Here is a 12495-nt window from a genome sequence, read left to right as displayed (position 1 = left end):
TCTGAGCCTGCCCAGCAGAATTGGGACCAAAGGTCCCCCACACAGTAAGACTTGCTTTCTGAAGCAAGACTGCGAAGCATCTATTCCTCCACACAAGTTTCCTTTCATTTCAGATCCTAACTGAAACTGTGGGGGGCTTTTTCTCTCCCTTACCTACTGCTCTCACTGCCCTCTATCTGAATTTTTTAGCTCTTCGAAGCATTACCAGTCCCACTATATAGGAAAGATACGGCAGAAGAAATTAAATTGTATTGTTAGGTGTCTATAATTACCCCAAACCATTTTTTCCCACAGTGCAGCAATTTCAAATCTCTCACAGCACTCTCTTTGTAAACCAGATGTTGACCATGTCAGCTGTGTGCTAAGAATGCATTTTCATGAGTTGCGTTTCTGGAAGTTTGCAGAGGGGTGGTGGCGGCGGAGGGGGACGCTCCTGGAAAATTCCACCCGCGCAAGCGCAGGATGGGTGTTGCAGAGCTCTGCCATGCTTGTCAGGGCGCTGGAGGGCTTCTCAGCCCTCTCCCTGTGTCACAGCACAACCTGGGCTTCTTACCTTTATGCAGAGGGTGAAGGAAATGTCTTCTATGCTTCCACTCGCAGGAGGGCAGAGGGGGCGGCTGGGGGAAGAGCGTGTCTGGGAGAGGGAGGATTTCCCTGGGGGTGCTGTGCTGCTGGGCCTCCAGAGCCGCACACAGAGCGGCCTGAACAGTGAAAATAAAAAATGCAGTGGATGCCTCTCCAGTCAGCTCCACTTTTCCTCCCTCCCCTTTGTCCCGTCCCATATTCATAGGCCACAGTAACCAGGCTCCCACTGTGCTCCCCAGACAACTGGTTTCCATCTCCTAAGAGCCCACCCATACAGGATATTCTGCCTGAATGCACTTTTGCTTTACCTCTTGCCTCCCCATTACTCCTTAATTGCACTCACTTGAATTGTCCTAAAGAAGTCCTTCCTTTTCTTATTGATTACACCCTTCAAACACTTGCAGAAAATTATAATACTCCCTGTCTGGCAAAAATATAGCCTCAGGAAATCTGTCCTCAGCAACCAGCTGAGGGTCCAGTAAGACACAGGCTACCAAGAGAAAGCAGATTTTAACTAAAGTTCAAGTAACATTACACAGTAAACCCTGGGAATACTTCAGAGTGTTTATCTGAGGCAGGGGATTTCTTAATGGAGAGAGTCCACGGTGTGGATTTCACCAGACTGTACTCTTTTAATCTTTATTTGTAAGACAGTGTCTCCATTAGTCCCAGGTTGGAGCAAGGTGTCTGGGCAATGAGCAGGAAAATATATACACACGCAGGATTTATTCTGGGACCAAACACGGGAGACAGAGCACGAATGAGAACAACTGTTCAAATACAGACACGGCCTGGTATGGGTTTGTTCCTCAGTCATCCTGAAAGCCAGTGACTTAAACACCAACCAGCTGTAGGAAAAGATACAAGGTATGGAGCTGGAGAAACCTGCAGATGCAGGCTGATCTACGCACAGGACAAGCTCATGGGAAACAGCTGTCCACAGCCAGCCTCTCAGAGGCAGAAAAACTGCAGAAATGTGATGCTGCTATAATCCCAGTAGTCTTTAGAAAGCAAACACAATTAAATGCAGTGATACAAAGAACTCCAGCCTTAGTGAAAAGAAAGATAACTGCAGAAGAAAGGACTCTTTTATTGAAATTCCTGAGTGTCCCAGCTTGGACAGTAAGACTCTCGTATGATGCTGCTCAGACTGGTAAACTTCAAGCACACCTCTGCTGCCCACTGCTGCACCCAATGTAAGTTGATTTGACAGCAAAAACTATTTCTTTTGAAAATACAGAGGATTAAGTAATACCAAGGTGGACTTACCAGGAGAATGAAAGTATCTGCAGGACCTATTAATGCTGCCCACTGTAGCATGTGTCCCGTTACACAGTGGGTAGCAAGTTTCCCCACCCTTGCACGTGCTGGCCCTGCATGCTCCAATGCTGACCACAACAGCACTCTGATTAGGCAACTAGTTATGCAAAAACGTGTTTTTTTTTAAAGCAATGTTTGAACAACACATGAAAAAATAAAAATAAGGTAAGGTATTGCTTCAGCATAAAGCCAAGTTTGTTTGCTTTTTTTAATTTTCCACTAAGCAAAATCTTCCATTCAGCACACAAAAAAAATTTATTGTAATCAGACAATATTAATAAAAGTGGCATAAATTCAGACAAAAAAAAAAAAAAAAAAAAAAAAAAAAAAAAAAAAAACATGAAAAAGGCTTCCACCACTCACTAGGAAGGGAATAGCATTTTTCAAAAATAAGAAAAAAAAAATCCTAGTCCCAAGGGTTAGACCTCTGTCCTGAGAGGTGGTAGAGACCTCAGTTTCAACCTTGGTTTTGAATCAGGCAGAATGGATCTGAACACCATTTTCCCACTGCCTCGGAGCCTGTCCTCAGCACCTGGCTAACTGGGATCTGGGGGAGATGCTGCCATCTCCTCCTCCACGTTGCCTCTCTGAACAGCATCTAAAGACTTTTGTGAGCCTACACGAAAACACCAAAATGTCAGTTTTCATTTACAGGAGTTAAAACTTCCAAAACAAATCCTTCAGATCTGACCAAAATTAACGAATATTTTCATTGATCCCAAACTATGTGTTTTTTGTTTTTTTTTTCACAAAATCATTTGTTCCTCCTACTATATTTCTGAGGTTTAGGCAGTATCATCTGGAAAGAGAAGGACAAATATTTCCTGGTCTTGATCCACGTCACTTTTTCCCAAAACAGGTTTTGGGGATAAAATTGGCCAGAGTCCATTTAAAAACTCCTCACCTCCTTCTGTTTGAGACTCCTCTTTCTTATCCTAGACTGCTTCACAGACCTGCTTTGCATCATTAAACAGCCTAACCCCATTCCACCACATGAGTGCCTGAACGTTACTCAGAGTGAAATGTTGCTTGTATGTTAATTTTGTAAAGTGCTTAGGATCCTTCTCGAAGGAAGGAACAATAGAAATGTAAGTCATTATTGGTACAGGAACTGAGGAAATAAAACTAAGGAAAACAAGCACTAGAAACTGTCACACAAAATGCAGACCAAGTCAAAAGCTTAAACGGGAGCAAGAAAGGCTGTCAAATAATCTTCCGGGGTTGGCATGGTAGGAGATGTTGCAGAATACAGCTAGCCCAGCAGAAGAAAATTAAATAAACCTGGCAAACTCCTGACTCAGCAGAAGGCAGCACAACCCCCAGCACACCTTAGAAATAAACCCAGGTCCGTAAACGCCAGACCCTTGCCCAAGGAAGAAAGGCCAAGGGACAGTGACAGGAACTCAGGCACCACGGCACGGCAAGGAACAAGTGAGCACTGGCATCTAACATTACCAAAGGCAGTCTGAAAAAATTACAGACTCAGGGAAAACACAGTTGAGGCAGAGGGAAAACAAGCGACGCTGAACATATTGTACGCTCAAATCGATGGCACCAAGCGCATGCCAGAGTTCATGAGCAGTGAGAGCAACTCAAGCACACAGTAGCTGCAGTGATAACCACCGTTTTAACACCGAGATACCTTTGCAGAGCAGTGGAGAAGCTAACACTTAACAGCACAGAGAAAACCATGAGGGAGAAGACTGCCCTGGTCTTGTAAAAAATACTGCCAAGATGCAGGTCAGCTTTAAGCCAAGCCAAGCCAGCAAGCACAAAGAGGATTCAAACCCGAGCAAAGAGCATGTGAGAACCGAGCAGAGGAACACTGGCCAGAACCAACACCAGAGGATTGAAACCAAGCCAAAGACACCACAAACAAGCTACTCCTTACTGAATAAAAAGTCCGAGCAGTTTCATATTAAGGAAAAATTGTTTCAAATGCTCTCAGAAGCAAGTGCGGTCTGGCTTCTACTCCAGGAAAAGCAAACTGCCAAAGCCCTTGGAAAAAAATGGCAAGAGAGGAGGAGGAAGAAAAAGAAAGAAAAACAAAAAGAAAAGAAAAAGGAAGAAAAATGTAGGACCGTATGAATATGCAAATGAGGGCATAGCATCACCTCCTTTCTCTCAAGCCCAATGGAAAGAAAACAGAGCCTCCAGATCATAATATTCAGGAAATATAAAAATAGAAAAAGCAAAGAAATCGCAGGCCAAGAGGAGACATCAACATTAGACAGAGCTTCAAGCAAATGCAACCTAACAGATGAAAACACTCCCTCAGGCCGTGGGGGCACTTCCGCTCCCTGCGAGGCTCCTTCAGCAGAAGTTATGTTAGTGCTTTCTCCCAGCTCAGTTTGGTTGCTTGCTTCCCCTCTACCCTGATGTCTTCGTGAATTTCAAACTTTAAAGACACCAAAATCCTTGTGTTTTTCTCAATTGTTTTTCTTTTGCATATTTGGGAAGAGTTTTGGCCTAAAGAGAGTGGAAGGGAGAAGAGTCTTAAACTGTCAGTGTATATCACTTAGATATATCACAATGAAATACATTGCTAAAAAATGGCCACGCACAAAATGAAAGCTTTAGAAATTTTCATTTTTATGTGACATCTTTCTACTAAAAATCGTCTGTGCTACAAAATGGTTTTGATACATTTAGATGACCTGAAGAAAATATTTTTCAGGTCCAAAAATATTTTGTGTTGACTCAAAAATAAATTTGAATCTTTTTCATTTACCAGAAAACACAAAACAACAGCTATGTTTCTTTCTTTCATTTCTAACCCAGTCACACCTCCCTTTCCATTATTTTTTTTTTTAGGATGTCATTGATTGATCAGGGATGATGGACTGGATTCTTGATAAGGCATTGTGATAGAAGTATTTAATTACTACACTCATTCTTTAACACTCATCTTCCCACAGGAGCTCAGCTACCACCTGAATTAAGATATTGGGTATTTATTGCCAGCAACCTGGGGTAACACATCCCCACAATCAATGAAATGCTCACAATGAAGTGGACACAGGTATACACCAGCAGGGGACATACCCCAGAAATCTCTCAGCCAGTGGCAAGCAGGAGAGGTTCTGACCACAAACAATGTGGTTCTGGCACCAGCTCTGCAAAGACAGGAGGTACTGAATCACAAGGTGTAGCCTTGGTTTTGGTTCTCTGTAAAGCTGGATTATAACTGCATGTAAAGAAGACTAGAAACTTTCCAGCAACACTGAGTATTTTTGATTTGTTGCACCTTCTCAGCATCATTGTGTTTAAAGCACACAAAAGCACCTTTACTGCTTTTTCCCATCTGCCCTTCACACTCTCAACAAGGCCACATTAGCCTGCACGAAGCCCGTTATAATTCTCCTCTGCCTATCAAACCCTTCAGAAGAGTTAGGCAGTTGGTGTGTAAAGCCTGCTGCCTACCATGCTGACTAATGTTTTCTGATTGTTCCCTTGTACTCCCCCGTTGGTCCATCTGTACCCATCTGCTGCCTTTTGTCTTCTAATTAAAGTGTAACCGCTTTGGGGTAGGAGCCCCTTTCTGGTTTAGCTCTCACGCAGCTCCCTACAGAGCAGAGTCCCAAGTCCCTAACTGGGTGCTGGGGATGGTGATGACAACACACAAGAGGTAACTGCACGTAGAAGCAGCAAGGGGGAACAGTGAGCTGTGCGGCACGGGCAAGTCAGCTAGAAGAAAGCCCCAGACTACAGCTCTCCTCCCAAATAACAAAGGCAAGATCAGCCTTCTCCTCCGGCTGGACAGTGTTACAGCACCAGTACACCAGCCATGGTCCTTAGGGTTGCCCTGTCCAAGGAGTCAGGCTGGCAACCCCAGTAAAGGTCAGACAGCTGCAAGCACTCAGATCAGCTCTACCAGCTTGGAAATGATACGCAGCATCCCAATACTGACTGTGCTTAATAAAGATCTCCATATTTTCCAATATCTGATTTGCACTAAAGGACGAGGTCTCTCCAAGAAGCTGTCATTGTTTCAATGTAAGAATTCCCTCTGGTAGCCAAAGAGTAGGGCCTGGTGGAAAAGAGCCAGAATATTTTTCTGCAGGCTCATGAATCATAAAAATATACTCCAAAATTCAAGCAAAGTCAAGAACTGCTTCAGCAAGAGGCAAAGAGAGCAAATAGCTTACACTGTTGTATGGTTGGGAGGGGGCATCCAGCGAGTGTCCTCTTTGGTCAAAGAGATGGACTAGCTCATTACTGCAGGACGCAGTAATCTAATCTAATACTCTGATACAATCAGTCAGCAAAGATACCATTTGATAAGAATGTCCACAAGATTTAAGTTGGAGGCTTTTTCAGAAAGATCGTTGCATTTATCACCTGATAAGGAAAGCTTTGTGTTGCACTTGCAGCTGCCCTTTTCCTTGAGAGTCAGTGTAAGATTAACATGGCCATAATTAGCCATAAATCCATACAGTAGTTGCATCCTGGGCAACTGTGAGAAGCCAGGCCAAATCCTGGCAGCGGGTGCAGCATAGGTGCACAAATAAAGCCATCTGGTTGTCTGATTGAATCAGGGTCATCAACAAAGCCATCAGATGTGACCTAGATCAGGTATCTAAGGGACACTCGCTTGGGAGTGGGGTATCCATAAAATATGTATTCTTTGATGCAAGCCTGCTGCCTAATGAGAAGCAAGGGATTCAGCAAATTATGATCTTTTAGAGAACTGTCCAGAAAGAATGCTCTACAAATAAGGGAGAAAATGCACGTACAGAGTCCCATTCTAATTTCAGCTATGTGTGCTTAAATCCAGAGTGGTCCATCTGCCCTAAGTGAAGCTGTATCCTTCTAAAAACTGGTTCTATGGGAACAGAATCAGTCACTAAATCTGAGTAGGTTTAAGCAAACTCCTATGCCATTTCTCTTCAGGGACAATGAGTCATAAATCGCCATGTACACAGGGAAATTAGCAAAACAAGACTGATTGGCAAAAACAATCCAATCTTGTCTCATCATAAAAGGAGCTGGTGGGATAAAAAACATTTCCTCTGTGAAGTCCATGGACATCAAGATGCCAGAACTCTGCACACAGAGCAGAACCTGGCCCAAGAAAAAACTTCCACCCCAGGGAAACAAGCATACCTGTGCATGCATGTGTAAGTGATCAGAAAGGCTTGCTCAGGTGGGCACCAGACAACACAAATAGGAAACTGTCTCAAACGATCTAGTCATCTTTCCAAAGGCAAGGGAGGGCCTTCAGAGAAGATGCTTAAATTTGTACAGTTGCAGATTTCACCTCATTGCCCTACATGCTTGTTCCTTTCTTATTTTTAAAGAGCCTTCTTCAGCACATGAAATAATTAAACAAATCTAAATCCTTCCTTCTGTTGGGCAACTTGACATATACATGATTCATATTGGTTCTTCATGAAGTGGCCAGTACCACACAGATCATTACTAAAAGCCTAGAATACCAATCAGATTTTCAGTCCTCTCCTTTTCTGTTACTTCTGCCACTGGAACACTGAAAGAAATGACTGTGAATACTTCTTTTAATGTGCAGGAAGACTTGAGACTAGGCCTATACGTCTTTTTCCTTAACAAAGAGAATAATTCTCTCTTTGAGCTTGTGATTCACAGAGAGATGCTCCCAAACAACATTAGTCACGGTCACTACTGTCTCCTGGTCCCATAGAAGCAGGTGGTGGCTGGTTTCCTACCGCTCTGAAGGCTGCAAAACTATCAAAAGCTACAGCCTCTTTAGCATCTCTGTGGTGTTCATCAGACCTCCAAAGCTGCAGACTCCTGGAGATGACAAGTGCCTCCATAAGGGCTTTTGTTTGCAGCCATCAAACAGCTGCCTGCTTGTATAAAAGGTAGTACATGATAAAGGGTGCAGAAACGATGTCCTCACCAGGTCAGGATTGAAGTTTTTGCTGATCAGTCTACCCATTACCTAGATTTTCCTTCCTATCAAACAAGAGGGCTCTTGTGAGATACTCTTCAGGTTCGTCTTGCTCACCTAATCACAGAAATGTAGGCTGCCAGAGAACCACATGAGATCATTTACTGCATTCTTCTGCTCTGAGGTAGGACAGGATAGAGACAGAAAAATACCCAACGGTGCAGGGTCTGTGTGTCCTCCAGCAAATGAGCCTCATCAGCAAATGAGCCTTGCCATGTCTCACCATGCTAATGATTAGACAGCTCCCTACTTCTATAACTGAACTATTTCTGCTTGAAAATTTAGCAAGATTTCTTCTTCATCCTCCTCACTGTGGACATGAAAAGCAACCAGCCATGAAGTCCTTTGTCAACAACGTTTTAGATGTCCAAAGATGTATCTTTTTCCCCTTTCTCTCTTTCTTTTTTCCTAGATAAAACAAATCTCATTTTTCCATTTTACCTTCCTCAGTCCTTCTTCCTTCCTGTAGCTCCCTCCTACATCCTGAGGGAACCTTTCCTGAGCACAGATGTGCATAACACATCTCTGTGGTAAGCAGGGAACAGGGTCACGCAAGTTCACTGATTTAGAAACTCACCTTATGTGGACTACGACCCAGGCTGAACACAGCTCTGGAAAGCCCGTGCGGCAGCAAGCAGTGGGACCACTTCTCACCCTGCTGCAATGTTGCGGTCACTGAGACTGCCAACAGAATGTCACAGCAAATGGCCCCATTCCCAGGGAGCACTAACGTGTGCAGTGGCGTAGGGGAACAGGTTAGGAGCAGCCTGTCTGTGAACTTCAAATCATGGCTGCACTGATGGCTACAAGAAGTGGAACAGATGCTACTAATTGATTTTCAGGAGTTCAAAAGTCAGACACTGATAATTACAGGAGCAGCAGGCAAACATTTTATCTGCAGAGGGGGTGAGGGTTGGTATGGGCAGAGGATTAGTACATGCATCAGGGAGAATGAAGCTTTCAGCATAAGCTTCCCATCTGTCCCCTCTAAGATGTTTTGTAGTGGTACCCAGGACAAACCCATCACCTGAGGCTTTGCGTACCCAGCCAGGAGCAGAAGCTACTGGATTATTCATGGGAAGAGATGCCCTGGGAAACTTGCAAATCAAAGCTATCTTTTGGGCAGCACAAGAGGTTGCTGTCATTAGCATGTGGAGAGGTGCTCCAAATCCCCAGTGACACACCAGAGAGAAGAGGCAGAAAAGCCTCAGCAAAATGGAGAGGCTGAGGACAACCGAGTGACAGAAGTGATGCAAAACTCACAATTCTCCTATGTTAATGACTATGCTTCGGAAGGGGAAAAGAAACAAAAAAGTGTTTGATGGCTAGAAATCAAAGCAGAGAAAGAATCTCAAAGAGAGCCTCAGAGAAAGTGAGGTCTGTGTCATCCCCAAGGTCACTGGAGGAAAGGGAGGCAGCAGACAGGAGGAGCTGGGAGCTAATGGGACATGACTGCCGTGCGTTGCCTCAGCAGAGAGGGTGGATGTGAGCAAGAGCTGGAGAGAAACACCTGCCAGCTCTCAAAAAGGGATCACAGACCCCAAAATAAGTCCTCATCATATGCAGGATTATAGGAGGGTAGAGGAAAAAGGCAATCAGTAAAGAGAAAGCCTGGGTGAAAACTATTTCTTCACAAAACACCACAGACACAAAAAATAGTGCAGTGCCTAGCCTTTGGCTCACCTTACAAGACCTCTGGCCCCAGCTCATTGCTGTATTGAGGCAAGGCCATGGGGTAGAGCTCCTTCACCAGTACTCACATGCCCGTCCCTCTATAGTCAATACAACAGAGGCATCCAAGCACCCCAAAACACACCTAGACTACATCTGGCCAATGAAGCAAGAACTCTACTAATCAGCTAATTAAAAGTTAGTGAGAGAAGGCATGTAGCCTTCTGCCCCTAAGGAACAGTCATGCCAAGAAGTGAATGAAGCGCAAAACATTTGTTATCATGAGCTGAAATACTTTACTCATAATGAAATACGTTACTCATAGCTGAAATAGCAGAAGACCTCAGGATACTGCCCCTTTCCAGAAAATGGTTCTTCCGTGATTGTCACCTCTACAAGGCTTCAGTCTGTCTGAAGGACACAGGAGATTTGTCAGCATCAGGGTCTTGGGACAGCTGTAGTTCTTCTGGAAAATGAAATCCTGTTCTGAAATAACTGGTGCATTTTTCAAGATTTTTCTTTCCATATTGGGATGAAAAATCAAAATCTCGGCAAATTTCACAGATCTGAAATATGGAAATAGATTCATTCACTGTCTGCATCTTTGCTGCTCAGAAAATGGAAGGCTTCACACCTGTTTTAAATTTTTCTTAATATATATATACATACCCCATGAGACATACACCTCCCAGTCTATTTGCCATCTTTTAAGAATCATCTGCACCACCCTGTACAGAGCAGCAAATTGTGCCACTAAATCCAGAGGAGACTAATAAAAATGATCAGAAGACTACAAAACATGACCTACCAGGAGACTGAATAAATTCTTGTTTAATCTACAGCAGAGACTGGGAGACAACATGATAGACGCTTTCAAACATACATACGGAAGATAAAAAGAGAAAGAGAATAAACAATTCTCTGTGTCCACAAGGGAGATGCCAAGTAGTAATGGGCTTAAACCGCATTCAGGGAAATCTAGGGTAGACGTTAGAAAATCTTTCCAGAGTAAGGAGAAAGAAGCCATGGAAGAGATTGCCTCAGGATTTCACGGAGCATCGAAGGACTCTCAGAACAGGTGAAGCAAACATCTGTCAGGAATAATTTCAGTCTAGTTGATCCTTCCCTTGGGCAGAGGGAGGAACTAAATGACCTCTTGATATTCCTTCCAGGCACAGCATCTGATAATGGATAAAAGTGTGCAGCGATGTAATTAAAGACTGAGCCATTGTGAATGCACACAAGTGGACTGAATCAGTGTTTCCCATACAGCTGCTTTCATCCTTCATCTTCTACTGCCTTAGTGTTTGGGAAACTCTCCTGTTCTTTGTGCAGTTTCTTCTATGTATTACCTAGGTGCTAGGACCAAACACCTTGCTAATTTAGCAAAAATTAGTGAGACTTTGGATGATTTTGCACTGCAAAGGAAAGCACTTACAAACTTACTTGGATTGTGTGCTAATAATATATGAATAATTTATGGTTTGTATCGTGGCATTGCCTGGGAGCTGCTGTTAAGGGTCAGCATTCCACTTTGTCTGACTACAAACATGGAACAAATTTATGATCTTTGCCACAAAGGGCTCTTTCACCCTTACATTGTAATGCTTGCATTTCAGGTGAATGGAGAAAATTAAGAACAAGACTATGATGCTCCAGCTATGAAATGTATTTTTCTGTGATCAGAGCATGCTGGAGATGACTTCTGTGTTTTCCAGGAAGAAAACATTCTAACACCTCAGAGTTTGATTATAACAATCTGATCCTCTCACTGAGTGGGACCTCACTTCAAGGTAAGACATTTGTGTTTAGAAAGTGCTAAGGGCTTTTCATACGACTAATACCATAACTCATTATGGTCTCATTTCAGTCCAGCTTCTACAAAATGAAGAGCTGTTCTAGCTTAATGCACACCAAGTGGTCCCCATAGACAGCAGGGATCAGGCAGGTCCTAGGTCCAATCCCCACCACTCAAGCTCACCAGCACCCCTTCCACTAATTGTGTGGCTCAGCTGAAAGACCCCAGATATTCTCTCAGAGACTGAACAGGTTCTCTTGCCTCTAATGGAAGACCCTGAGCCCTCGCTGAGGGTGCAGCAGGGTAGTACATGTGAGAAGCCGGATGAAAACAAGACTATTTTATCTGTGCCTCCTCAGAGGTCTGCAATGCATTCCAGCAACCGATTGCCCACAGCCTGCACTGCTAACAGTCCCTGGCTGGATTCATGTTGCAACTGCCTTGATTTCCTGCTATGATAATGGAGTTTTCCTCTGTGAGAACAAATCTGACACTAGCTAGAAACAAATCCACTTTGCCTGGTGGGCTTTAATGAAGTTACACAATGGGCAGAGTTTGACATGAGATGCATACCGGAGCAGCCCATGCAATATCCAGACAGCCTGCCTCCAAACATGTCCAACGGTTGTCTGCATGTGCTACTGCCATGTTATATGTTTCCCCTTGCTCTTGTCCCACTGAGACCTCTGTTGCCAGGTACTAATGTGATGGCTCTTCTGCTTCCTTCAAAACTTGCTCCTCCAGCCCTCTTCTGAATGCACTTGTCCTGACAGTCCTCTATTTCTTTCTCATTTCTCCACGAATTCTCCCTGACTTTAGCCATGCAGGCTGCTTGCAAGACCACAGGGGAGACAAGCAGCCAAGGAGAGAAGGCTTTCTCGGCCTGGTGGGTCAAGGGGACATTTTTCTAAGCCATACACATGATCGCATCCAGGCTGAGCTCTGCTTCATGTCTGTTGAGGGCTTTGCTGATTTCTTCTTAATTTTGCTCTGACTTCTCACCTCCAACACTTTTTTATATCTTATAACTACCTCAAGCTACCCCCTCTACTTAGCTGATTCAAACTCTTTGGGAATGCTTGTTCTGAGCCTGGACCACTGACACTTGTGTGGGAGGTGAAATGAACCAAAGCTTTGCACTAACACAGAAATCCACACCATTTCTAAAATGGTGGTTTGGGTTACATGCAAA

At 43.9% G+C, this 12495-nt stretch overlaps 1 protein-coding gene across 5 annotated transcripts in view; it reads right to left on the bottom strand.

Moving 5' to 3' along the window:
- GRIN2B (glutamate ionotropic receptor NMDA type subunit 2B) overlaps window positions 1-12495 on the bottom strand; it is a 216909-nt gene that overhangs the window by 78631 nt on the left and 125783 nt on the right. The window lies entirely within an intron of this gene.

Source organism: Oxyura jamaicensis, chromosome 1, assembly GCF_011077185.1.
Source record: "Oxyura jamaicensis isolate SHBP4307 breed ruddy duck chromosome 1, BPBGC_Ojam_1.0, whole genome shotgun sequence".
In the NCBI taxonomy this organism is placed as follows: domain Eukaryota; kingdom Metazoa; phylum Chordata; class Aves; order Anseriformes; family Anatidae; genus Oxyura; species Oxyura jamaicensis.
Note: the sequence above shows the minus strand (reverse complement) of the source record. Positions and strands in the feature narration are given on the sequence as shown.